The 26,363-nt window shown below is 47.0% G+C and overlaps 1 pseudogene; it reads left to right on the forward strand.

Moving 5' to 3' along the window:
• Positions 1 to 12,828: 12,828 nt before the first annotated feature.
• Positions 12,829 to 13,999, forward strand: LOC137154249 (collagen alpha-2(VI) chain pseudogene; annotated as a pseudogene).
• Positions 14,000 to 26,363: the final 12,364 nt, after the last annotated feature.

Here is a 26,363-nt window from a genome sequence, read left to right on the forward strand (position 1 = left end):
ACCTAGAGAAAATAGAAGGGGATTATAAACATTTCATAAGGAGGAAGTGTAAACACTTTTACTAAGAAGTAATGCTAATAACCATGATTGTTATTTGTATAGAGGCTACTACATTTTTTGTTAGAGGCTGTAATACTTCCTTAGAACAAAGATTACTGTGTAAAACAGAAAGATTGCTGGTTCCTTTACCACGACCATGCCAGGTGTATCCAGAATTGTAACTGATTGTGTACCTATCTTTGGGATAATAACATGCAATAAATGATTAGTTAAATTTAAGAATATGTTTTTGTTTAACAACCCCATTTTTTTAACAACAAAAATAATGCAAACTTGCAGCAATAGAACAATACATATACATAATATTTCAATTTTACCCCCTGCTTTTACCTATGCTTTTTTCAATTTCTTCTGTCCTGCCATACTTTTCAGGTTAGAGGGGTAGTGAGCAGGGTCTGTTTTTCCCTACCTCTATTTACTGAGGGTAGTCTATACTGATGGTGGCAAAGCCGCTGCCGCCACCAGATCAATCTTTCTGGATCGATTAAGCAGTCAGTATAGACCCGCTCAATCGATCAGGAAATAGACTGAGTAAAACCACCCCCTCAAGTAGCGTAGCACTGCGTCAACGGGATCACAGTTCCCATCGGTGCAGTACAGTGAAGACGGCATGCAGAAGGGAAGCACAGTAGTCGACAGGCGTTATGCAAGCTACTCTGTGTAAGTTGTGTAACTCCCATCGACTGCCACTGAATTTCCAAGTAAGTGTAGACCATGGCTAAGTCATCTTTTACATTTATATCAGACATAGCCTTATAAAAGAAAAAACCTAACCTTATAACTTATACAATTTAAAGGGCACTAAATTAGATGCTCCATATGACAAAGACAATTTAAAATAACAATTTTAACATGGGTTTCTTGGACACTAATTTTAATTTTATTCAGCCACATTTAAGTTAAAGCAATTTGCTTTGTTTGCTCTCTTCTCACAGACAGACAAACTGCCCTAAAGTTACTTCTCCTTCTATGTACAGCAACGTATTGGCTGCTGGTTGAAGAGCCTTAGTAACTTTTACTATTCCCTGTTAGCCCTGACCAAAAGATTACACAAAAACTACAATTTATAGGCATAGAGACAATTCATGCCTTAATACCCTTGACTTTAACTTATTACTCTTCTAATTATTAAGGCAAACAGATTTTTAGTTTCTTAAAAGTCCATTTATTTCACACAAACGCTTTACATAAATTCTTCTACCTTTGTACTATTTGAGTTCTGGGACACAGGTGGGTGCAAACCCCTCCCCCAGCCTAAGGGGAGGCCTTCTATCTTCGTGACAGCTAGGTAAGATGGCCTGCGAGTGATCATTGGCCTGGCAGATTCTGGGAAATTTCCCATGTGTTACACAATACATAATTACAAGGCCGTCCAGACCTGTGAGTAACTCAGCTTCCGTTATGATAAATGGAGGTTCCTTCTTTTTGTCTCTGATTCGCTTTCTTTCTTTCATCCATCCATCCATCCAGTTGGCCTTTAGGGATTCCACCTTATCCTGCAAAGACACCCCTTCTAGACACAGCCCTTTTATTACTGCCTCCTTAACTTTATTTGGCTTCACTCCCTTACTATTAATAGAGCCCACCTTTAGGGCTCCACTTGCCAGGAATTCCCTACATTTTACTCTGGTGTACCTATTTTAAAATACACAACTCATATATAACACTACTACTCTTAAATGCACTTGGGAAGGTGTCCCTCCCTTATTGTAGTTACGCAGTATACTCGCTTCCTTATTTACCAAGTTATTTTGAACACAATTCCCTTTAAGTCCCACTCCGGGGAAGTGCTAGTGGTGCTTCCTTCCCTTTTGGCTATTGGCAGTTGGGTTGCAATGTATCGCACAGACAGGGCGGTGACCAAGGTACCCCACAAGGTCTTTCTTGATCCTTCATCAGTGGTGCAGTCCAGAGGAATCTAAAATGTAGGGAGCTTAATTTGACTATTGATGGCTCACCATCTGAAACACACACTGCCGTGACCTCAGGCCCCTATGTGGGTGCCGCGCCTGAGCATTCCTGCCTATTTATCATAACTGATACCAATGCTTCATATATTACAACATCCCCTTAACATCTGCACACTGAAAACAAAAATAATTCTCTACTTGCAGAATTACAAATGACTAATCAATTACAATTTCCTTCTTTTTCACAAACCCCACCCCCAGAACTCCCTTTTTTGGAATTCTAACCTGTGGAATAGGGAGGCAAGAAGCCCTGAGCGACTTCCCCTTGCTCCTCATGGAGAACTGGGGGGAAGCCCGACTCCTGGCAGGGAGCTGCCAGCTCTCAGCTCCCCACGCTGCCCCTCTTTGGTCAATGGAAGAGCTCTTGGTGAGGATGCGCAGCACCCACCCATGGAGGGTAGTGTGGACATCAGCCAAATTGATCTACCATGGGTCAACTTGTCTTTGTAGTGTAGACAAGACCTTAAACTTCATTGGTTAAAGATTTGGTCTACTGAAGACTACAGCAGCAGGAATAATTCTGCTTCATTACAAGTTGTTTTATTAACCAATTCACTAAGCCGATAAACAAATTCACACATTCTCAAATATAATAGCATGTAGAAAGATAGGGCTAAACACTTTACACTATAAGCAGCATCACTAACATCTCAGATCTTCTGCTGGGAGACACTGGAATGTCAATCATTATTCTCATCATCATTGTCATCACTACCCACATCTTCCTGTGCTTTTCTTCCCTCCACCCACAGATCAGCCAACACCTTTTATTCTGAGTCATGCTGACACCCACTACGGCTCATAAACATAACGGTTCCAATCCTTTTTTCCTTATCCACACTTTAACACTCGACTAATTTCTGGGTGTCCCATTTCTCTTTGTCTATCCCCTTAGTTCCCCTTCTTCTTCTTATGCCTCTAGCTAAACAAGTCTTCAGGGTAACCTGTGCTTATTGCAGAATTTATCATTATGTTACAATCAGATGTCTTGCGGTCTAGATGGGAACATTATGGTGTATTTTCCTGAACATTGGCACATTCTTTACAGTGATCTTGTAGCTTTACTTGTACAAGGTTATTTCCAAGTTTGATGCTATCTGGATTAGGAGTGACCATTTATAATATTATTGAATACCAATATGACAAAATTGCAATGATTCTTACGAGATGTACCATATCAGGTACCATTGGAGAGCTTATAATTTGCTAAGTATGATAATAATGTTTGTGTGTGTGTGTGTAACGTCTTGGTACTGTAAAATATGGATATGTGAGATATATCAGTATCAAAATACTTGTGCTGGGTTACACCCCCCCCTCCCTCCCAGGCAGATTAGTGTCAGCATTGATGACTCATTGACGACCATCACCTATACAGTGAGCCCAGAGAGAGAAGCCAGGGCTGTGCCTATGAGTCATTAGGACATGTAGAGACATGCCTCTGGTCAGAGAGACTGCAAATGCCTTTCCTTGCCCACGTGCTGTGAGCTTATGTTTGAAACAAGCCATGTGGCAGACCAGAGATTATAAAATGGAGCTGCACCATCTCCATCTTGTCTTCATTCCTGCTTCCTACCTCTGGATCAACTATTCTACACCTGAAGCTGTGAGACATAGGACTGAGACTCATCCAGGTGCCAGATGTACTCCAGAGGAACTATACAAGCCTGCAAACTCCAATACTGCTGAGAATCTTATATATATGGACTTTGAAGTCATTTGTATGTATCTGATTGCTTTAATCATTTAACATCTCTCACCTTGTTTGTTTCTTTCCTTTTATAATAAACCTTTAATTTTAGTTACTAAAGGATTGGCTGGCAGCGTGGTATTTAACCAATATTGAGAGTGTGGCTGACCTTTTGGAGATCAGGAGAACATTTTATACAGTGAATAGTTTAAATAGCTCCTCACTTTACTGGACCTAGTTGCTAATTGGGGACCAGAGACTGGAATGCAAAAAAGGGGGCTGTGTATTTTTTTGGGGGGGCTTCTTGATAACCAGTGTGGGAGATCAGAAGCCCTGTTTGTGACTGGTTGATGAACCTAACTACCGTGTCAGCCACCATTTTGGGAGAATCTGCTCTCTTTTTGCAGCCTGCCCTGACCTTGGCATTTTCAGGTGGGCTACCCTAGACACAGATGGGTCACACAAGGCCACTTACTTATGTCAACCCTCCACTGAGGCCTAGTATGAAATAAGCTGAAAGCTTACACGGCTCATCTTGTAGGTCCTGCATTACAGTCTTACTTAGCTTATAACACACTCATCACCCCTACATGCTTATCGGCCTTCTACTCCTTTGGCCCTGTCCTACATACATCTCTCCAGCACATCTTAATTGATGAGATTTAAGAACAGCCACACAGCCTCTCTTCAATTAAATACTTAGCTACTTAGCGGCCGGGTCCTCATCATTATCCTCCGCCTCCTCTGTGGCTGGTTCCTCCTCATTATCCTCCTCTGTGGCTGGTTCCTCCGCTGCTGCCTCCTCCTCCTCCTCTGTGGCTGGCTCCTTCTCCTCCTCCTCCATGGCCAGATCTCCTCTGATAGATCACTGAGATTGTCTGCAGTGGGGAGAGAAAGGGAGGATGACTCTGTTTTCCTCTGGGCCCATCTTCCTACTTCCTCCCCAGAGCAGCAATGTTAACGGCTCCCCCTGCCCTGTAAGGGTCTAATGGCAGAGAAAGCCCCACACTGACCCTCTCAGCCTCCTGGACCCGTGCCCGAGAGAACCCTGAACTATCCTGTCCTCTCTGGGAGGTGCTTCTCCCAAAGCATCAGGGACCCACTTGCCAGCAGCTCTTCCTTATGCTGCAGAGGGCTGCTGTGCGTCATTGGTCTTGTGTGGCTCAGGCCAGACCCCTGGGCTGGGATCCCCCCAGTGACTCTGATACTGATGGAGTACTAGGAGTTAATAGCCCCTTACTGCTCCTCATGCCCAGGGGTCTCCTCACCTGCAGTGGAGGAGCACTCGGCTGCCGTGCTCCAGGGAGCCCCCAGGAAGCGGCCGCTCTCCCCTCGGGAGCTGGCCAAGCTACTGGTGCTGCTTCTGGGGCAAGGATCCCCCAGCTCCTGAGCTGGAGCGGCAGGGGGGTCACCAGGGAGCGGGCAAGGCGATGGCTCCTGGGGGTTGGCCTTGAAGCAGAAGCAAACCCAGAGCCACATTGCCTGGCTCCCATTCTGTCTGCCCAACCGGAACTTGGGCCACCTCGGTCTCCAAGTGGATGCCGCCTCTCCTCTGGCAACGCCTGATCCAGGAGCTGGTCTTCTCCGGGTCAGGAAGGCCGAGTGTTTCCACCACCTGGGCCGGCCTGGGGCTGCTTCCTGCCCAGCAGGGACAGAGGAGTCCCTTTCTGCCTGGGGCTCCTGGCAGCTGCCTCTCTCTGGCTGTGGGACCACCTGCGGAGCCTTCCTCTGCAACATCCACCTTAGCACGTCCATCCTAGAACCGAGCAGGGAGCAGCTGTGAGCCTGGGGCAATGCAGCTACTCACCCATGAGCCTGTCTGCCCCCCAGCTGGGTGACTCCTCATCACCCCACAGGGCACCTGGACTAGGATCTGCACAGACTGGCAGGAGCTCACAGGACAGGCTGCTCCCAAAGCTCTCTTGTACCATCCCTGGCACTGGGACACCAGGGGAGTCTCACCCGTTCAGAGCAGTGAGGTCAGGGATTGAGACCTGCAGCCAGTCTGGACAAGCAGCTCCCTCCTGCAGTCCCAGGCCACATTCCATCCCTGGCCTGAGAAGGCAGAGAACCCAGGAGTCCGGCCTTCCCTTGGGAAACTTCCCCAGTTTAGGTTCAGAAGGTCCCAGTCATGGAGAACGGAGTGACTGGGTTCCCATTGATTTCAATGCGCGTGCTCAGCCCCTCACAGGGGCAGCCTGGGGCACCATCTCCTACAGGGGAAGGGCTGGGGGCTCATTGCTGGGATGTTTCCAAACACACTGGAGCTGGCTCTGGAGACCACCCTGCAGGGAACGTGCTGCCCAGGACCAGAGCAAGGGGCTCCAGGAGGCTGTGCTTGGAAATCAAGTCTCTTTGGGGGAGATTCTCCCCCATTTCTGCCGCTCCCTGGACAGGAAGGGGAAGCTGCTAAAGACACATTGACTGACACTCACTCGCTGCAGAAGACAGAGCACTTGGGGCAGACATTCCCAGTCACTACCCCCCACCTCTTTCTCCTCAATCTCCAAACCCGGTATGGGCTGGCAGGGGCACTGCCCTGGGGCATGACACTGCCCGGCCAGTGGGGCGGGTTCACATACTGGGCAAACGACACTATCTGTGAACACAAGAGCAGGCCTTCCTGCCAGGGGACAGGTACTCTCAGGCCGGCAGCAGGGCCCAGAACACTGACCCCATGTGTGAGGGGTGACGCCTCCCATATCATGATCCCCCAGCACTTTACACACGTTCTGGAAGCCTCCCACCCCCTGGGATGTCTGTTCGGGTACCCAGCCCCTCCGATGGGGAGCCACAGCTGGGCTGGGGAAGCCACTGGCTCAGGGTCATGAGCCAGTGACAGAACCAGGTGTCCTTCCTGCCAGGCCATGGCACTAACCACTACAGAACACTGCCTCCCGGAGCTGGGAATTGCACCCAGACCCGTGTTCCCACTCGCCCCAGTTTGGAACAGGAGTGGGATCTGCTGCAGTGATGAGAGCAGGGGGTGGGGAGCCAGGACTCCTGGGTTCTGTGGCTGTGCAATGAGATGTTCACTCCACCCCTCCCCTGAAAGGGTTAAGGCAGTTAGGAAATAAGTTAATTAACCCAATAGGCTGCACCAGGGGGAGAATTGGGTGGGCTAGGCAAGTCCTACAAGAAGACGGAGCCCAGCAGGGCAGGAACAGGCTGAGCTTGTTCAGCAAGGAAACAGAGACTAGAGGGGGTTGCTGTGTGGAGCCCTGCAGTCACTCTCCAGTCTTAGGAAGGGGATGGAGGAACCCAGGGCAGCTCTGGGATCCTGGCCCAGAGGGAAGGGCACACCTAGAGGAGGGTGGAGAAAGGGCATGGTGGAGGCAAAGTGCCTGATGGAGATGAAGTAGGAGAAGCTCAGGGAAATACTAGCATGGTTTGGCCCAGTACAAACAGAAGCTCTTGGCTGTGGGGCCTTGGGCTGGACCCTGGCATGGTGGGCTGTCCTGGGTTCCTCTACAGCCACTGGGGAAGTGGTACGGAGCAGGCAATGGAGACGATGTCTGCCTGGGATAGTCGTCTAGTGGGACTTTGCTACTTTGGAAGGGGAGAACCCTAGTGACCTGGCTGGAGGGCCAGCCCACAAATATGGAGTCATAGAGTGAGAGGGGAGGCAGGGTGTGAAAATGAGCGGCAGAAGAAGTGTCAAACCCGGAAAGAGCCAATCCCCAGAGCAGCCAGGAGGCCCTGCCGGGCTGAGGAACCACCAATGCAGTGCAGAGCTCCCCTCTGCGTAGTGATGGGACGTGGCTGTGATGCATCTTGCTCCACTCCACCAACAGTTAACCACCAAATGTAAACCAAACCCTTTGTCTCCGAGCTCTGGCTTCTGATTGGTTCTGGTGGCAGCTTCCAGTGTGTTCTATCTCTGCCTGGTATTCTGGGAAAGGAGTCCTGAGCCTCTGGGGCCCTGCTGCCACCCCTCTGGGCTTAGAGCAACACATCAGGAGACACCAGTGCCAGAGGATGTTACAGTACAGACTCCCGCTGTCACTAATAGATGACAAATCCTCCCCAGACAGGGCTGAAATCCAGGAGTCCTGCACCCTGCTCTGGCCACTGCACCTCCCCGCATAACAAGCTGTGAAAAACCCTGTGGCTTTGTTCTGAATTGTTGCTTGGTCTTAACAAAGAAAGACAAGCGGGTTGAACATGTTGCTGTTAAGGGAGGCCGAGTAGCAGGGATGGGAGGGGGCAGGACACAGCCTCTATCCCTAAGCTGAGGCAATCCGTGTCTGCGTGAAGGGTGGCCTGCCACTTCCTTCCATGGCTGCGACAGAGACGGCCATTTCCTGCAATCTCTTGATGTGATGGCCTTCACTCTTGGGGAGTAGTGCCTTGTGGTCAGGGGGCTTGGCCCTTGGAACTGCAGAGGGGGAAGTTTGGGAGGGGAGCCCAATCCCACACCACTGGGCTCCAGTATAGGGCTCTGTGAGGGCTGTCAAGATCTGATACCCAGGCACACCATGGGGCTGCCTTTTCTGGGTCCCTTCCCACCCTGCTATTGTGCCAAGTTTGCAGTCTATAGCAAGGAAGCGTGTAGGGGTCAGTTCACTGCTGGTGCCTCCTCAGCCAGGTGTGGCCTGGCAATTGTCCCTCTCAGGGTGGCAGCTGCCTTGTCCAGTGTCTTGGTCCTCTGGCCAGGTCAATGCCAAGTCTCTCCCCTGCTAGGGCTGTCCATAAACCAAACAAGGGGAATTAACACAAGCAAACTGAGTTCATATGAAAGAGAGGGGGGAATACATCCTGTAGGGGAGGCATCTGAAGCAGGTTCTCTCTTTGCTCAGGGATGGACCCATGGGCAGTTGCTGTAGGGAGAGATCCTGCCTGCCCTAAGCCTTTCCCTTAGGAGCTGTGAGTTGTGCATCTGCTCTCATCCCTAGCCTGCTCCCAAGTGAGCGGCTCTGCTCCCTTTTAGCTCCTCCTCCAGTCTGTGCATCTCTCGCAGGTGCAGCAGTGTGGGACTGCAGAAGAGAAGAGTGAGGGAGGATTTGATAGCAGCCTTTAACTACCTGAAAGTTAGTTCCAGGGAGGATGGAGCTAGGCTGCTCTCAATGGTAGTAGATAACAGAACAAGGAGCAATGGTCTCAAGTTGCAGTGAGGGAGGTCTAGGTTGGATATTTCCACTTCGAAATAGGTCAGCATATGAGGTCGAAAAGAAAATGTACAAAATAATCATTTGATTTGGATGTCCACAGTGGCTACTATCAGATCATGGTTCTGAATTAAATAATAAGATAAAGACTTATTTGTGAGGTTATTTTTACTATTTCTTCAACCACAGGTCACAGATAGTGGATGGTGAACAGGGGCTTCATCGCCCTGGTGAGTTTTTTTGAATGTATATGGTTGCTGACAAGTTTTGTGAACACCCACCTTATTTTTTGCAAACACTGCTGTTGGTCACATTTTTTTTTGGTATCTTCATAACCATCAAATCACCCCCCAACATATTATTCCAGGTAACAATACTAAAGGATGGGATAGTAAACCACAGTAATTATACATAAAAGCAAAGGCAAATAGGCAAAAGAACGTTCCTTTGGACTGGTAAGTAAGTTTGGTATGTAAGTTTATGGCATAACTTATTTCTTTCAGTTTAAAATTTGCCAAAAAATGGTAATAGAATTTAGCTTCACTAGCCCATATCACTATGACATTCTCCCACTGCACTCTGGACTGGTGTGCAGCTGTGTCACCCCAATTCCTCACTCCTGGGCCCCAACTTACTTTGCCTTCTATGTGAACCACCTACTTCTGGGTTGTCCCATGCCCAGCCTCCTGCCAGTAATTGGTTCCTGACCTAGTGAAGGAGTACTTTTGGCCAGCTGCTCATGAGATTGACTTCCAGAACACACACCCCAGTCCTAGATGCAACACCCGGAACTGCCATCTGACAGAGTTCAGTGCTGTACACTGCACCCTGCCTCTTTCTCTTAACAAGCTTCCTTGACCCCCTGGGGCCAGGTGATCGGCCATGTCTGGCAATGGGCATGATTTCTTCCACTTGAGCAAAAGTGCTCAAAGGTGTTCAGACCAGTCCATTGTTCCTGTATGCATGGCTTTGTGAGGTGTGGAACCACAGCTTTGTGTTTGTCTGCATCTATTCAAGCCATGTGAGACACACATTTGGGGATATGACATAGCAGAGTTTCATATCTGTACATATGTATGACATTGCAGGAAACATACTACCATAACAATAATATTCAGTATGTCATAAGCATTCCAAAAACACCTTACATGATGTACTTTGCATTAGTCAAAACACAGTTACACTATAAGGGTGAACATGAATGATACACAAATCAAACTATAAGGGTGTACATGGGCTACAGCGTGTCCTAATCACCCACAAACCAATAGATTGGCTGAAAACACTAACAAATCCATTAAAAGGTAATTTTAGGGGTGGGAAAATTATAATATTAAAGGCAAGTAGTATGCACCATGCCAGAAGCTGCAACTTGCTTCTAAATATTGAAAATCAATTTATTACATTGCAAGCCTTTTGCCATATCACATATGAAATGAAAAATAATTATACCAATGCACTGTGTGGGTCTCCTCCTTACACCTTTTTGGTTATGTATAATCTGTCTCAGTCAAGACTGTACATTTACATTTTTTTCACAAATTAATTAATCACCATTGTTACAGTGCTTTGAGAAGTTGGTTGATGACACTGGGAGTAATTTGGATGAATTTCTTGATGACATTTTATTTTCTTTGTGATCCAAACTGAACATGACAACAAAATGTCACCCTTTTGACTACTATATGGCTTTGAATCAACATTTCCAGTCCAAGTCCAGAGAATTACATGATAAGTGTATTTTAGTACCATCAGCTTTCATGTACATATGTTATTCTGTGAGTCTTCGTTTTACAAATACAACTCCTTCTCCATTTGTTTACAAAGCTACCAAATTTCAATGAACTCGGTGAAGAATACTACAAGAGTACAGCATCATTTGAATACATTGTATTGTTTTTTCACAGAGCATGGGAGAGTACTGCATATACTGCAACTCTGAAACGTGCACACACAAGAAAAAGAAGCTTCCATGATGGTACATATAGACCGAACTTAATAACCTGCCTAAGGATCAGAATTCTTGTAATAATTTCACAGTAGTAAATATTTTCACTGCTGCTGATATTCATATTTGGGGAATGATTATATGCTGAAGGAATATCATTTTATAAGTTAATAGAAATTTTGTTTAGCATTATTAGCTCTGTGATTTCATTTTCTCATTTATTATTTAATCAAAGATTCAATGTGAATCTTGTAAGAAGTGGGCACATATACCCTGCCTTCCAGAGGGAAGCAGTGAAGAAAAGCTAACTGATAAGAAGAACAATTACAGGTGCAACAAGTGTGCATAGTTCAGATGTTTACCAGAAATGTACATTATATAATTATTTTGTTAAGAGAAATATTTTGGTTTTCTTAGAATAACACATTTGGAATATATATGAAAAATAGAGAAGTTTAATTTTACTGTTTATTTCCGTAGGGGAAAAAAGGTGTTAATAATTCTGTATCTATATATATGTTTAGATGCTTGTTTAGGAAAAAAATGTTGGAATGGAAAGTAAACTGTTCTTGTTTATATATTGTGGCTGATGGCCGGCTTCCCTCCAGTGGGTCTCGCACCTTCCTGCTTGTAGTGGGCCAGGAAGTTGCCCGTCACCCCGTCTTCCCGGGGGAGGGGGTAGGGACCCGGGCCCACCCGCTCCTCCGGGTCCCAGCCCAGGGGCCCTATGAGAAGCAGCTATGTGCTGCTGGTACTGATTTCCAGATGGCACACTCTTCCCCTGGGCTAATTCTCCCCCTCCTTCAGTCTTTCTGGCCTCTTGAGCTGGTACCTTCCTCCTCACTGTTCGACTGCAGAGCTCTGCTCTGCTCTCCAGTCCGCTCTGCTCTGCTCCGTTCCGCTCCTCAGCACAGCACAGCACAGCACAGCACAGCACAGCACAGCACAGCACAGCACAGCACAGCACAGCACAGCACAGCACAGCACAGCACAGCACAGCACAGCACAGCACAGCACAGCACAGCACAGCACAGCACAGCACAGCACAGCACAGCACTCCTACTTCCTCCAGCTTGTGCCCCTTGTGTTTGGGGCGGAGCCCTTTTATGGAGCACCTGGCTGAACCTTAATCAGCCTCAGCTGCTCCTTATTGCCCCCAGTGGCTCTGAGTTAGTCAGCAGGGAATAAGGCCCGGAGCATTCTGGGACTCACATACCTCCCATCCACCACTCTTCTACTGCCTCCTGCCTGCACCATATCACAATATGTAGCCCTTCTGCTAGTCAGAGTCGACAGTGACAAGGGTCAGGTCATTTGGGCAACACTCCCATCATACTGAACACCTAGGTAGGGTGGGTGTGCTCATGCAACTACAGTCTGGTCCTGAAGCCTGTTCCCCTCTCTCTACCCAGTTTGGCAGGGGATAGCTCATTCAGACCCTGCTTACATATACCTGATTACAATAATACATTTTAAAATTTGAAAAATACCTCTTTTTATTTGTGTCCACATTTACAGTGGCAATTTCAAAATGGTAGCAATTGTGACAGGACTCAACATCTATATGGCTTGCTAACTCTCACCTTTGTCATCCTCTGGTCCAGAGGTAGCTAACTGTGATGAATGGTTGGTGCCTTGTCACAATTTGATACCCCTGGACAAGAGGGTGGGAAAGGTGAGAGGTACCAAACTGTGACAGAGGAACCCCCATCCGTCTGAATTTGCTACCCCTGGACTACCTGGACTACTGAGAAAGGTAGCAATACTCACACATCAGTACCTGCAAGGGGTAGGAAAATGTGTCAGTAGCAGATTTTGACACTACACCTGCAGCTCTGCCAGTCTCGAGTCTCTGGGGCAGGCTCCCCTGTTGAAACCAATTGGTGGCATGTCTCAGCCCCGGGACGGAGGAGCTTGGGGCCATCACAGAGACCTGATCCCTACAGGCTTTGTTAAACTCTCCCCCTTCCAGCAGCCCTGGCCTGAGGGCTCTGGGTCTCTGTGAGAGGGGCTGCACCTGTCAGAGCTCCAGTGAAGACACACACAGCATAAATGGCCTGTGCCTACAGGTAGCCAGGGCCCCAGGGAGTGAACAAACCACGGGGCACACAAGGAAGCTGCTGGAGAGCAGTGGGCTGGACAAGGGCAGTGTCCGTCAGCCCCCTATTCGATTGTTCTGCAGCCGAAAGGTGCTTCTCCTTCCACTATGCTGTGGAAAGGAAACAGCTTCCTAGCCAACATCTCCCAGCCTTTCTGCTGGCCTGTGCCCCATGACAGGGGCTGCCACTATAGGGCCTGGGGTATCTGCAGAGTGAGGGGCCTCCCGCTGCACCATTGCCCTCCTCGCTGCAGCTGGATGGTCTGCTGCCTCACAACCCTGCTCAGACTCCAGCTCTGGCCTGGCGGGGAGCCGGGGACACTCCCCAGCAGATCCCTCTGTGAGCAGATGGGCTTGGGGTTCCAGAGGAGAGGTTTGGGGTGCCATGGAAGCAGCATGGGTTTGCCATCACAAACACACCACTTTTGTCCAATCTCAGCAGTTCAATGAAATCGTGGCACCTTCCTCTGGTTCCTTTTTCCCAGGCTTGACTTGACTCTTTTCTCTCTGCCCACAGAGCTGGCAGTGGCACAGTGCACACAGCGCCCTGTCGACATTGTCTTCCTGCTGGATGGCTCAGAACGAATCGGGGAGCTGAACTTCCACAAGGCCCACAACTTTGTGGAGGAGGTGGCCAGCCGCCTCACGCTAGCCAGGAGTGACACTGACAACATGAATGCCCGGCTCGCCCTTCTGCAGTACGGCAGCGAGAGAGAACAGGAGGTGATCTTTCCCCTGACATACAACCTGACTGACATCTCAGAGGCCCTGGCCCAGATCAAGTACCTGGACTCCTCCTCCAACATTGGCTCCGCCATCATCCACGCCATTAACAACATCATCATCAACCCATGGAACCAGCAGAGGGCTGCCCGGCACAATGCCGAGCTCTCCTTCGTCTTCATCACTGACGGCATCACGGGCAGCAGGAACCTCGAGGAGGCCATCAACTCCATGAAGAAGCAGGATGTGATGCCCACAGTGGTGGCCCTCGGGAGTGATGTGGACATGGACGTCCTGCTGAAAATCGGCCTAGGGGACCGAGCAGCCATCTTCCGGGAGAAGGACTATGCCAGCCTCTCCCAGCCCGGCTTTTTTGGCAGGTTCATTAGGTGGATATGTTAGTTCAAGGGAATGCGCACGTTCTCCATTACCAATCCACACACCCATGATATTCCTTGATTTGTTTGTTCTCTTGCCGTTGTAGGGTTGCTAGCAGGCCCAGAGCGGTTGCTACAAACTGCCCTCAGGATTCTCTTTTTTTAATCCAAGTTTATGCTGATTTTATATTTTCATGATGAACAAGATATCACTCATGTTTATGGTGCTAATTATAACCAAGATCAAAGGAGGATTCAGAACCACACCATGTAATTTGCAATGCCATAAGCAAGCTAGCCAGTCCCTTAGTGTGTGTGCTGTGATCCCAGGGGTGCTAAGCAGAGGGACAGCAACGCTTTCCAATTCCACAGGAAGAACAGTCAGCCTGGCTTCCAGGAATGTTCCAACCCCTCCTGCCTTCCCAGGCATCATGTTGGGGCAGGACATCCCAGTTGCTGACGGCTCTTTGTCTGATGATCAAGCTCAATGGCTTCTAAGTGGGCCTGTGCACTGAGCTTGGACCTCAGGTTTTTTCATTGTTAAAAAGAGCAGAAGAAAAATAACTGGAACCTTGGTTATACTAGTGGCATCCCTAGGCTTTGCCGTGTTCTAGGGGTGAGCACCTCCTCTTCCTGCTCCCCTCTCCTCCTGTCTTCGCTGAGGAGCTTCAAGGGTGCATTGCCTTTGATACATCATAGTGCATCTTGCTGTGGCCAACAAAGTGCATTTCCATTACTTTGTCCTGGTTACCTGTCCCCTCCCTAGGAGTGATGGGTTGGTCAGTTAGCCCACGTTGGGATTTGAACCACACCTTGTGGAAATGTTCTGTGATTTTTCATGTCTTGCTTCCTTCTGCTACCCTCCCCCGTCGCTCCTTGTCTTGCTTCCTTCTGCTACCCTCCCCCATCGCTCCTGAGAGCCTGTGCATTTACCACCCCTGCTAGGCTTCTCTCGGAGAGGTCCAGAGATGCAGGCCGGCTGGCAGCATCCAGCCAGGCTCCTGACGGGGCTCTCAAAGCTGGAGCATACCCTGGGTGTGCATATGAAACCAGGAAACTGCAGCTTAGAGCACACGTGTGATTGGGCCTCCTGAATGGCATCTATTCCTACATTCAAATTGTGCTCTGCAAAATAAATCAATAAATAAACTCCCCCGTCCTACAAATATCATCTGGTGTGTGTGTGTGTGTGTTTGTTCTCTGCATCCATAAAATGAGCTCAGATTCTACATGGAGTAAAATGGGACATCTCCACTGAGATCAAGGGGCCAGATCCCCAGCTATGCAAATCACCGGCACTCAACTGAAGTCCCAGTAGTAGATGGTGGTGTGTCTTCTTGTCGTGGGGGATAGGTATGTTACTAGTAGCTGGCAATGGAGTTGGTTTAGGTTGTTGTTGTTGGGTGGTGGCCAATAAATGGTGGTGGTGGTTTTGGTTGTTGGGGTGAAGCTAGTATTTTGTGGTGGTGGTTTTTGTGGTCTTTGCAGGGTGGCCAATTGGTAGTAGTGGTTGTTGTGGGCTTTGGGGGGTGCCTAGTTGGTGACGGGGTTGTGGGCTTTGGGGGGTGGCCTGTTGCTAGTGGTGGTTGTTGTGGTCTTTGGGAGGTGGTCAGTAGATGGTCGTGGTAGCGGTGGTCGTTGTTTGTGGTCAGTAGTTGACAGTGGGTTGTTGCTGTTGTTTGTGGTGGAGAAGTGGCCTATAGCTGCTGGTGGAGGTGGGTAGTGGTGGTGTGGCTCATGCTGGTGGTGGCTGTTGTTTGGGGGCTGGCCAGTAGCCACTGGTGGTGGTTTTTGTTGAGTGGGGTGTGGCAGCCAGTAGCTAGCCATGGTGGTGGTGGTTGTTATTGACTGTGAAGGTTGTTGGTGGATGGGGTGCTGATGGTTGTTCTTGGGCGGGGGGGGGGGGGGTGGCTAGTAAATACTGGTGGTGATGGTTGTGGTGGTGGTGGCTTTTGTGGGAGGGGTGGTGGTGCAGGCCAGTAGATGTCCTTGGTGATTGCTATTGTTTGGGTGGGAGGATGGCCAAGAGCTGGCAGTAGTGGTTGCTTGGGTGGGTGGCCAGTAGCTGATGGTGGTGGTAGAGGTGGTTGGGTGGTGGCCAATAGGTGGTGGCTTTTGTTGTTGGGGTGTAGCCAGTAGTAGTTGTTGGTGGTCTTTAGAGGGTGTCCAGTTGATGGTGGTGGTGGTTTTTGTGGTTGGGGGTATAGCCAGTAGTGGCAGTAGTAGTTGTTGTTATTGGTGGTTTTTGGGAGTGGCCAGTAGCTGGCGGTGGTCGTGGTGGTTGTTATTTGTTGTGGTTGTTGTAGGGAGGTGGATGGCCAGCAGCTGGCAGTGCTGGCTGTTGTTATTAGTGAGGGGGGTGGCCAGTAGCCACTGGTGGTATTGGGAGTAATGGTTTTGTTGAGGGGGGTGTTGTGGCCAGTAGCTGGCTCTGGTTATTGTTGTTGTTTGGTTGGGTGGCCAGTAGCTGGCAGTGATGGTGGTCGTTCTAGTTGGGGGGGGGCAGTAGGTGATGGTGATGGTGGTTGTAGTGGGGGGGGCAGTAGCTGATGGTGGTGGTGGTTGTTATTGGTTGTGGTTGTTAGTGGGGGTTGGGTAGCCAGCAGCTGGTGGTGCTGGTGGTTGTTGGGGGGGGCGTGAAGTTCCACCCCTGCAATCTGGACTGGTGTGTAGCTGTGTCACCCCAATTCTTCACTCTTGGGCCCCACCTTACCCCGCTTTGCTGTGTGAACTACCCACTCCTGGATTAGCCCTTGCCCAGCCTCCTGCATGTAATCGGTTCCTCGCCTAGTGAAGGAGCACTCTGGCCAGCCACTCATGGGATAGATCCCCAGCAAACACCTCCAGTCCAAGCAGCAACCCTGGGAACTGTCATCTTGCAGGGTTCAGTGCAGTACAAGCTCATTTACATTTGTCCATCAATTTATCAAAGAAATTGATATGCACCAGCTCTGTCACTCTAAGTGGGTCTCTGCACACACTCAATCTAGATGCACTGTTTTAGATAAAACAAACAAATAAGTGTATTGACTACAACAAGATTTTAAGTGAATTTAAGTCAGATTATTAATAAATCATGGAGTTAATTACAATTAACTAAAAGATAACTTGCATCTTAACCTAATATGTCAGTTTTTATTCAGCTTACCACACAGGCTGGTTGCGATGCCTCTTGCAGCCAGGCCCCTCCTTCCTGTGGGTAGATTCTCAGTCTTTGGTATTGCTTAGAAGAGGGATCCCAGGGGAGAGCCCAAGACAAAGACACCTCAGCTTTTAACAAATTTCCCCAACATCCCCTGGGGTCAGGTGATAGGCCCTGTCTGGCAATGGACATGATTTCTTCCACTTGAGTCAAAGTGCTCACAGGTGTGTGGCCAGTCCATTGTTTCTGTATGCATATCTCTGCTGGGTGTGAAAACACAGCTTTGTGTTCATCTGCATCTATTCATAACATGTGGGATACACATTTGGGAATGTGACACAGCAGAGTTCCATATCTCTACATATGTATGACATTGCAGAAAACATACTACCATAACAATAATGTTCAATATGCCATGAGCATTCCAAAAACACCTTACATGGCATACTTTGCATCAGACATTACACAATTACACTGTAAGGGCGACGATGAATGATACATAAATCACACCATAAGGGTGTACATGGGGTACAGCATGTCAGAGGGGGTTGCCAGTAGCCACTGGTGGTGATGGTGGTTTTTGTTGGGGAGCAGGGGCGGCGGCCAGTAGCTGTCCGTGGTGATTGTTATTGTTTGGGTGGGAGGATGGCCAATAGCTGGCAGCTGGTAGTGGTTGTTGGGGTGTAGCCAGTAGTTGGAGATGGTGGTAGCTGTGATCTTTGGGAGGTGGCCAGTTGCTGTTGGTGGTGATTGTGATCTTTGGGGCAGTGGGCAGTTGGTGGTAGGGGTCTTTGTGGGGCTTGACCAGTAACTGGTGGTGGCAGTGGTGCAGATTGTTGTTGTGGAGCTGGGGTGGGTGGCCAGTAGCTGGTAGCAGTAGTGGTGATGGTTGTTGTTGGGAGGAAGGTGATAATTGTCTGGCAGCGGTTGATGTTGATGTTGTTTGCAGGGGTGGCTAGTAGCTGGCATTGGGGAAAGTGGTCAGTAGCTGGTGGTGGTGGTGGCCATTGTTTGTGGGCAAGGGGAGTAAGTGGCAGTGCTAATTGTTGGTTTTGTTTGGGAGGGTTGGCCAGTAGCTGGTGGTAGTTGAGCTGTTGTTGGTGGAGAGATGGTCAGTACCTGGCAGTGGTGGTCATCATTGTTTAGGGGTGGGGACTGGCTGTATCTGGTGGTGCTAAATGTTGTTTTTATTTGGGAGGGGTGGCCAGTGGCTGACAGTGATGGTGGTGGTGGTTGTTGGAGGATGGAGTGGCTAATAGATGGTGTTGGTGTTATCAGGAGGTGGGTTGGGTGTCCAATAACTGGTTGTGGTAGTTGTTGGGGGAGACAATGATGGGTGGCCAGTAGCTGGCAGTCGTGGTGGTGATTGTCATTCTTGGGATGTGGCCAGTAGTTGGTGATGGTGTTGGTTCTGGGTTTTGTTGGGGGATGTGAGAGTTGGTAGCCAGTAGCTGACAGGGTTGATTTGTTGTTTGGGGAGGGAGCTATCCATTCACTGGCAGTGTTGAATATTGTTTTTGTTTGGGGGGTGACCCATAGATGATAGTCGTGGTGGTGGCTGTTGGAGGGAATGGATACCTAGTAGCTGGTGGTGATGGTGGTTGTTGATGGGGGGTGGGGTGTCTAGTACCTGGTATTGGTCATGATGGTGGTGGTTGTTCGATGGCTTGGGTGGGTGGAGAGTATCAGGTAGCAATGGAAGTGATGGTTGTTGCTATGGGGGTGGTGGTCAGTATCTCATGGTAGTTGTGGTAGTGGTTGTTGCTGGGGGGGCAACGTCTCAGTAACTGACTGTGTTGCTGTTTTTTTGGGGGGGTGAGCCACTAGATGGCATTGGCTGTGGTGGTTGTTGGGCAGGGCCCATAGCCAGCAGTGCTGATTGTTATTTTTGTTTTCATAGGGGGGCAATAGGTGGCAGTGGTGGACTTATGAGGGAATGGGTGGCCAGTGGCTGGCAGTGCTGATTTTTGCCACAGCGTGAGGGTTGGTGGCCAATAGCCGGTGGTGGTGATGTTTGTTGTTTGGGTGGGGTTGCATCCAGTAACTGGCAGTGGTGGTGCCAGGGGATGGGTTGGGAGTCAGTAGCAGGCAGTTGTGGTGGTAGTTGTTGGGGATGGGTGGATGGCCAGTTGGCAGTTGTGATGGTGGTTGTTGTTAGGTGATGGCCAGTAGTTGGCAGTGGTGGATATTGGTGTGTGACCTGTAGTTGGAGATAGTGATGGTGGGGTTTTTTTTGGAGAGTGGGGATGGATAGGTGGCCAGTCACTAGCAGTGCTGATTGTTGTTTGGTGGAGTGGCCAATAGCTGGCAGTGGTGGTGGCTGTGGTGGGGGAATGGGTGGCCAGTAGCAGGTAGCACTGATTACTGTTGTTGCAAGGTGTTGGGAGGGAGGCCAGTAGCTGGCAGTGGTGGGGAGATGGTCAATATCTTGTGGCGGTTCTTGTTGATTATGATGTTGGGAGGTGGTCAGTAGCTGGCTGTGGTGGTGGTAGTGGTCGTTGTTGGGGGTAGGGTGGCTAGTAGTAGTTGTTGGTGGTATCGGTTGGGTGAGTTGGGTGTCCAATATCTGGTGGTGGTTGTTGGGGGGGCCAGTACTTGGTAGTTGTGGTGGTGGTGGTTGTTGTTAAATGGTGGTTAGTAGTTGGCGGCAGTGGTGGTGGTGATTGTCCTTGTTGGGGTGTGGACAGTAGTTGGTGGTCATGCTGGTGCTGGTTTTTGTTGGGGGATGTGGGAGTTGTCGGCCAGTAACTGGAAGTGCTGATTATTGTTGTTTGGGGTTAGGGGTGTCCATTGACTGATGATGTTGAATATTGTTTTTGTTTTTGGGGTGGCAATGTTGGTGGCAGGGGGTGGCTTGAGTGGCAAGGGTGTCCAGTAGCTGGCATTCGTGTTTCTGTATATTTGGCTAATACAAAAGTGAATGTTTCTGTAACCTAACACTGCTATAAATGTATAAATGTATGTTGAGAATTGCCTGGAGACAGAGACCCTTTAATGACTAGAGGAAACTCTGTCAGTGGCTCTCTTCCCCGCAACAGGCTGTGGGCCGTCTCCCTCCAAACCCCAGCGCGCCACACCAAGGTAAGAGACCTTTTGAAATCTTTCATGGGGTGCTCGGTGGAGGACTGCCTGTGGGGTTGGAAATCCTGAACAGTGGCTGACGCAATCAGAACTTCTGAGAAGAGGCTCATCAGACATACTGGTTAAGGTATACTGGTATGGAAAAGGTGACTAGTCAAAAAGGAATTGAGGAGAAGCTGTGGTGTGTGATTGAGGTTATAACCAGTGTGTGAATTGAGACTGACCAGCTCTAGGACTTAAACTGAGTCTAGCCACCCCAGGACTGTTCATAAGGCAGTTCTGAAAGCAAGGGGGCTCGATCAAATCCTGTGACCCAGTGGGAATGACTGACTTCCCTTCATCCCCTTTATCGATGGTAAAGAGCCTGAAGCCACATTAGGAGACACAGTTGGAGTGCCATTGGCATATCCCTCGGACACGCGCTGTTGGCAAAAGAACTCCCTTCATGAATTTTCCTGTACGATTGTACCCATGTGAATTGAGGAAAATGGGGGGCGGAGGGTCAAAGGATGTCCCCATCTCACCAAAGGGAACCCCAGCATTTTACATGTGTACACATTATGGCGAAAAGACTTGGCAGGTATATGGATAAGTGGAACTGGTATACCAGAGAGGATCCTAGTAAGCAGTTTCCTTTGATTGGCACTTTTGATTTAGATAAAATTGTACACCTCCACAGAGCCCTAGAATCATGAGGCAGTAAGACACGACAGACTCAATGGGCTGCATATTTCAATTGGTATGAGGAACTTCTAAAAGGCTGCATGAATCCTGGGTGTGGAGTCTTAAGGACTCCCAAGAAAAATTGAAAGCGCAGATAAAGGAACTGAAGACCCAATATAAACCTGGCCAGGCTTGGCCACATAGGGCTCCACATGTTCCTTTGTATCTTCAACTTATATGGCTGAAGATATAGTAGTTTCTTTTAGCACTTTTTTTCTATCATAGCCGTTGTAAATCCCTGATTAAACTGTTAAAAATTTTTGTTGCTTTTAGCCTGGAACTTAAAATGATCTTACAAGGCTAATTGATTGCTTTTCACCCCCCCCCCCCCTTGCACTTTTGTTTTTCTAAAATTTTAATGAAGGAAATTTTAAATATACTTTGAAGGTAAAAGTTTTAACAAAGCACAGACTAAAGTAGCTGTATTGCAAATATTGTGCTTGGTGGCTCACGTTTTGCAATCACAATACGCCACCTTAAGAATGCAGCTCAGTAAAAACAGTGGCTGATAAATACAGAAAAAAAATGGAAGGGTTTAAATCACAGAACTATGTTGCCGGTGAAGTGTTAAAATTATGGCAGTCAAAAATAAAGTAATAAAGTTTAAATATAGTAAATGGAAGGCAAAAGTAAGTAACTTGAAAGTGAAGAGTTGAAAAAGTAGCTTTCGTAGAAATTAATACTACAAAAGTTGAAGGGAATTAAACAGTTAAGAGATGTGGAGATGTTCAAAGGTAACAGTTGTGGAACTGTTCAGAGGGTAATAGTGTTATAAAAAGAAAGTTTTGGTTTAATAACATTTAGAAGAAAGTTTGTATGTGTAAATATGTTGTGTAAATTTTTAAGGATTTAAACCAACACTGTTGGTTTGTAAAACCCTATTTTGTCGTTTAAGATAACTTGGTTTTGTTAGCAATTAACCCTTTGCATGCTTTCATGCTTCATGAAATTCAATATCTTTTAAAAACCAAAGCTATGGCTGTGGAAAAGTCAGCCAGACACAGGAAAATATGGAGGTAATTCCTTTGTTTTGCCTGCGATTAGCAAAAAAATTTGTAAAAGGAAGAGGTCTTTTAAGCAATAATTTGCCACCCCCAAAAGGGGATAGAAAAATGTTCTTTTTGTATTTCAGAAATTCAGGAAAAGTGGGTATCAGCAAAGCAGCTGAAGAACACCACCATGAATTTATTATTGCAATAAAGATTGTGTTTTGTGCTTTCTACTGATCGTCTGTAAAATCCAAGGAAGGACCCTGCAGGTTGCTCTACGCACCAATGGTTGCAGGAATATCATGTTTCCCTGCCCCGGTCCCCTGAGTTGCAGCGGGAGGGGCTGCTGGGGAAATGGTTGTTTGCCCAGGTTGAGGCGATGGCCAGAGCAGCTGCCGTTAAAATGACAATTGACAGTCAAGGGGTCGCTCACTTTAGCCCACCATATTCAACAGTAAATTACACATTATTGGTATAATATATTTACCAATTGGTCCCCGAGAGCCAGCAAATTTTTAAGTTTGGTGTAACACCCAATTGTTTTGATGTTAGGTGTGATAGTGTTATTTAGTATTTGTAATATATATTTATATATATATATATTTGTAATATATATATATGACACTAAGCTGGGGGGACTGGTAGATACCCTGGAAGGTAGGGATAGGATACAGAAGGACCTAAACAAACTGGAGGATTGGGCCAAAAGAAATCTGATGAGGTTCAACAAGGACAAGTGCAGAGTCTTCCACTTAGGACGGAAGAATCCCATGCATAGCTATAGACTGGGGACCGACGAGCTAGGCAGTAGTTCTGCAGAAAAGGATCTGTGAGTAACAGTGGATAAAAAGCTGGATATGAGTCAGCAGTTTGCTCAGGTTGTCAAGAAGGCTAATGGCATATTGGGCTGCATTAGGAGGGGCATTGCCAGCAGGTCACGGGAAGTGATTCCCCCCCTCTATTCGGCATTGGTGAGGCCGCATTTAGAATATTGTGTCCAGTTTTGGGCCCCCCACTACAAAAAGGATGTGGACAAGTTGGAAAGACTGCAGCAGAGAGCAGCAAAATTGATTAGGAGGCTGGAGCACATGACTTATACAGTGAGGCTGAAGGAACTGGGCTTGTTTAGTTTGCAGAAGAGAAGAATGAGGGGGGATTTGATAGCAGCCTTTAACTACCGGAAAGGGGATTCCAGGAAAGATTGATGTAGGCTGTTCTCAGTGGTGGCAGATGACAGAACAAGGAGCAATGGTCTCAAATTGAAGTAGGGGAGATCTAGGTTGGATATTAGGAAAACTTTTCCTAGGAGGGTGGTGAAGCACTGGAATGGGTTACCTAGGGAAGTAGTGGAATCTCCATCCTTAGAGGTTTTAAAGGCCTGCTTGACAAAGCCCTGGCTGAGATGATTTAGTTGTGGTTGGTCCTGCTTTGAGCAGGGGGTTTGACTAGATGACCTCCTGAGATCCCTTCCAATCCTAATCTTCTATGACTCTATGAAATCTCTAGGAGCAGGAGTATGCAAATGCACCTACTCCAGTTATGCAGGAATTCAGCCTTGGAAACTTTGCAAGAAAGTGGGGACTTTTTGTCTGCTGCTCAGCTGTTACTTTTTTATATGTTTTTTTGGTTTTTGATCTGTCCTCATGTAAATCACAGATTCATGAGTTTTCATGAGGCTAATGAAGAGCTTGGGGATAGTGGCCGGATGGGCAATAGCAATGAGGATATAGAGGTAGAAATTACCAAATTGGAGGTAGAAGCCAAACTCCAACAGCTTAATGAGACTAAATCAGGGGGCCTGGATAATCTCCATCCAAGAATATTAAAGGAACTGGCACATGAAATTGCAAATCCATTAGCAAGGATTTTTAATGAATCTATAAACTCAGGGGTTGTACTCTATGATTGGAGAATTGCTAACATAGTTCCTATTTTTAAGACAGGAAAAAAGTGATCCGGATAACTAGAGGCCTTTTAGTTTAACCTCAGTAGTATGCAAGGTGTTGGAAAAATTTCTGAAAGAAAAAATAGTTAAGGACATTGAGGTTAATGGTAATTGGGTAATGCAACATGGTTTAACAAGAGGTAGATCTTGCCAGACCAACCTGATCTCCTTCTTTGAAAATAGAACAGATTTTTTAGACAAAAGGAATGCAGTGGATATAATTTACCTAGATTTTAGTAAGGAATTTGATATGGGTCCACATTTTGTTAAATTGGAAAAGATGGGTATTAATATTGTGACGCTAGGCCTGAAAAAGCCAAGCAACTTTGTAAGTTGCATGGCCCAAATCTGATCTTTCAAGATATATTATAGGAAAATACAATGGTAGTGAGGGTCATTCTTTATAAGTAGACTAGAGCTTTGATATGCAGGTGTATTGTTGGTATTTATTTGATGTTATTTAGGTATCTCTTGATAGAGGTTAGCAAGGTAGATAAACTGCTTTCCTTTCTGTCACTGTTCTATTGATTAAGAGTTCAAAAGGAACATAAGGACATTTAGATGGAACTTTGAATGTAACAATACTATTGTTTATATTTCTCTTTGAAGTTTAAGTATAAATACCTGTGAATGGTTGTAAATGACCAATTACCTTGTGCTAATGTAACTAGTTACCCATATGCTCAGGACATGGGAGATGGTATTTCAGAGTCCCAACTAATCATCCATTAATTGTTCAAAGAGATACCTGCTGTCAAGAAAGAATTGGTCAGACTGCATAGATCTATAAAAGACTCTAGGGGACTGATCCTTTTATCTCAAATCTGTCCAAGCTTGTCAGGGAAAGTTTGGATCACAAGATTGAGATCCCAGCACCAGCCCGGAATCACCCTGCTAATTCTCATGGGAGAATTTGAACAAACTCTGCACATGAACTATTTAATCTTCATTCCTCTGGATCAATTCATCTACAACTGAAGTCATGAATCAAAAGACTGAGATCCATCCAGGTATTGGATGTACACCAGAGGGACTATACAAGTCTGCAAACTCCACAATTCTACTAAAAACCTGATATATAGGGACTTTCAAATCATCTGTATGTATGTGATTGCGTTAATCCTTTAACACTTCTCTTATAGTTTGTTTCTTTCCTTTTATAATAAATCTTTAGTTTTAGTTACTAAAGGATTGACTGTCAGAGTGGTATTTTGGGTAAGATCCAAACTTACGTTGATCTGGTACTGTGCCTGACCCTTTGGGGTCAGGAGAAACCTTTTTGGTAAAGAGCATAGAGTTTTAAATAACTGATTTCTTTACTGGACCTAGTGGCTGATTGGGAGCCAGAGACTAAAATGCAGTAAAGGGGGCTTTGTATATGTTTATATTAGCTTCTTGATAAGCAGTGTGGGGAATTGGAAGCACTGTTTGTGGCTGGTTGGGAAGTCTGACTTCAGTGTCACAGACCAGTGTTGGGAGAATCTGCTTTCCTTTTGCAGCCTGCCTCGACGTTAGCATTTTCAGGTGGTTACCCTAGGCACAGACGGGTCAAAAATATGAAAATTAAAAGATGGATAAGGGACTGGTTAAAGCGGAGACTACAATGGGTCAAACTGAAAGGTGAACTGTCAGGCTAGAGGGAGATTAATAGTGCAGTTCCTCAGGGATCAGTCTTGGGACCAATCTTATTTAACCTTTTTATTACTGACCTTGGCACAAAAAGTGAGAATGTGTGAATAAAGTTTGTAGATGAAAAAAAGTTGGGAGATATCGCTAATACAGACAAGGATTTGGATATTATACAAGAAGATCTGGATGACCTTGTAAACTGGAGTAACAGAAATAGGATGAAATTTAACAGTGGAAAGTGCAAGATCATGCATTTAGGGAGTAATAACAAAACTTTTGCTATAAGCTTTGGACACATCAATTGGAAGTGACAGAGGAGGAGAAGGACCTGGGCATACTGGTTGATCACAGGATGCTTATGAGCCACCAATGTGATGTGGCTGTGAAAAAAGGAATGCGGTCCTAGGATGCATCAGGCGAGATACTTCCAGTAGAGAAAGAGAGGTGTTAGTACTGTTATACAAGGTGTGGGTGAGACCTCATCTAGAATATTGTGTGCAGTTCTGATCCTCCATCTTTAAGAAAGATGAATTCAAACTGGAACAGGTGCAGAGAAGGGTACTAGGATGATCCGAGGAATGGAAAACCTGCCTTATGAGAGGAGACTCAAAGAGCTTGGCTTGTTTACCTTACCAAAAGAAGGCTGAAGGGAGATATGATTGATCTATATAAATACATCAGAGGGATAAATACCAGGGAGGGAGGGGAATTATTTAAGTTCAGCACTAATGTGGATACAAGAACTAATGGATATAAACTGGCCATTAGGAAGTTTAGATTTGAAATTAGACCAGAATCAGGACATATGCCTCCTGGTCTTCTACCCAAAGCCACATTTCAAGAGCCAAGAACAGAGACTTCAGTCTCTGGATGTTAGGCA

The sequence above is a fragment of the Emydura macquarii genome, unplaced genomic scaffold, assembly GCF_026122565.2.
Source record: "Emydura macquarii macquarii isolate MOO-44397 ecotype Brisbane River unplaced genomic scaffold, CSIRO-AGI_Emac_v2 contig_1253, whole genome shotgun sequence".
Taxonomy (NCBI): Eukaryota; Metazoa; Chordata; order Testudines; family Chelidae; genus Emydura; species Emydura macquarii.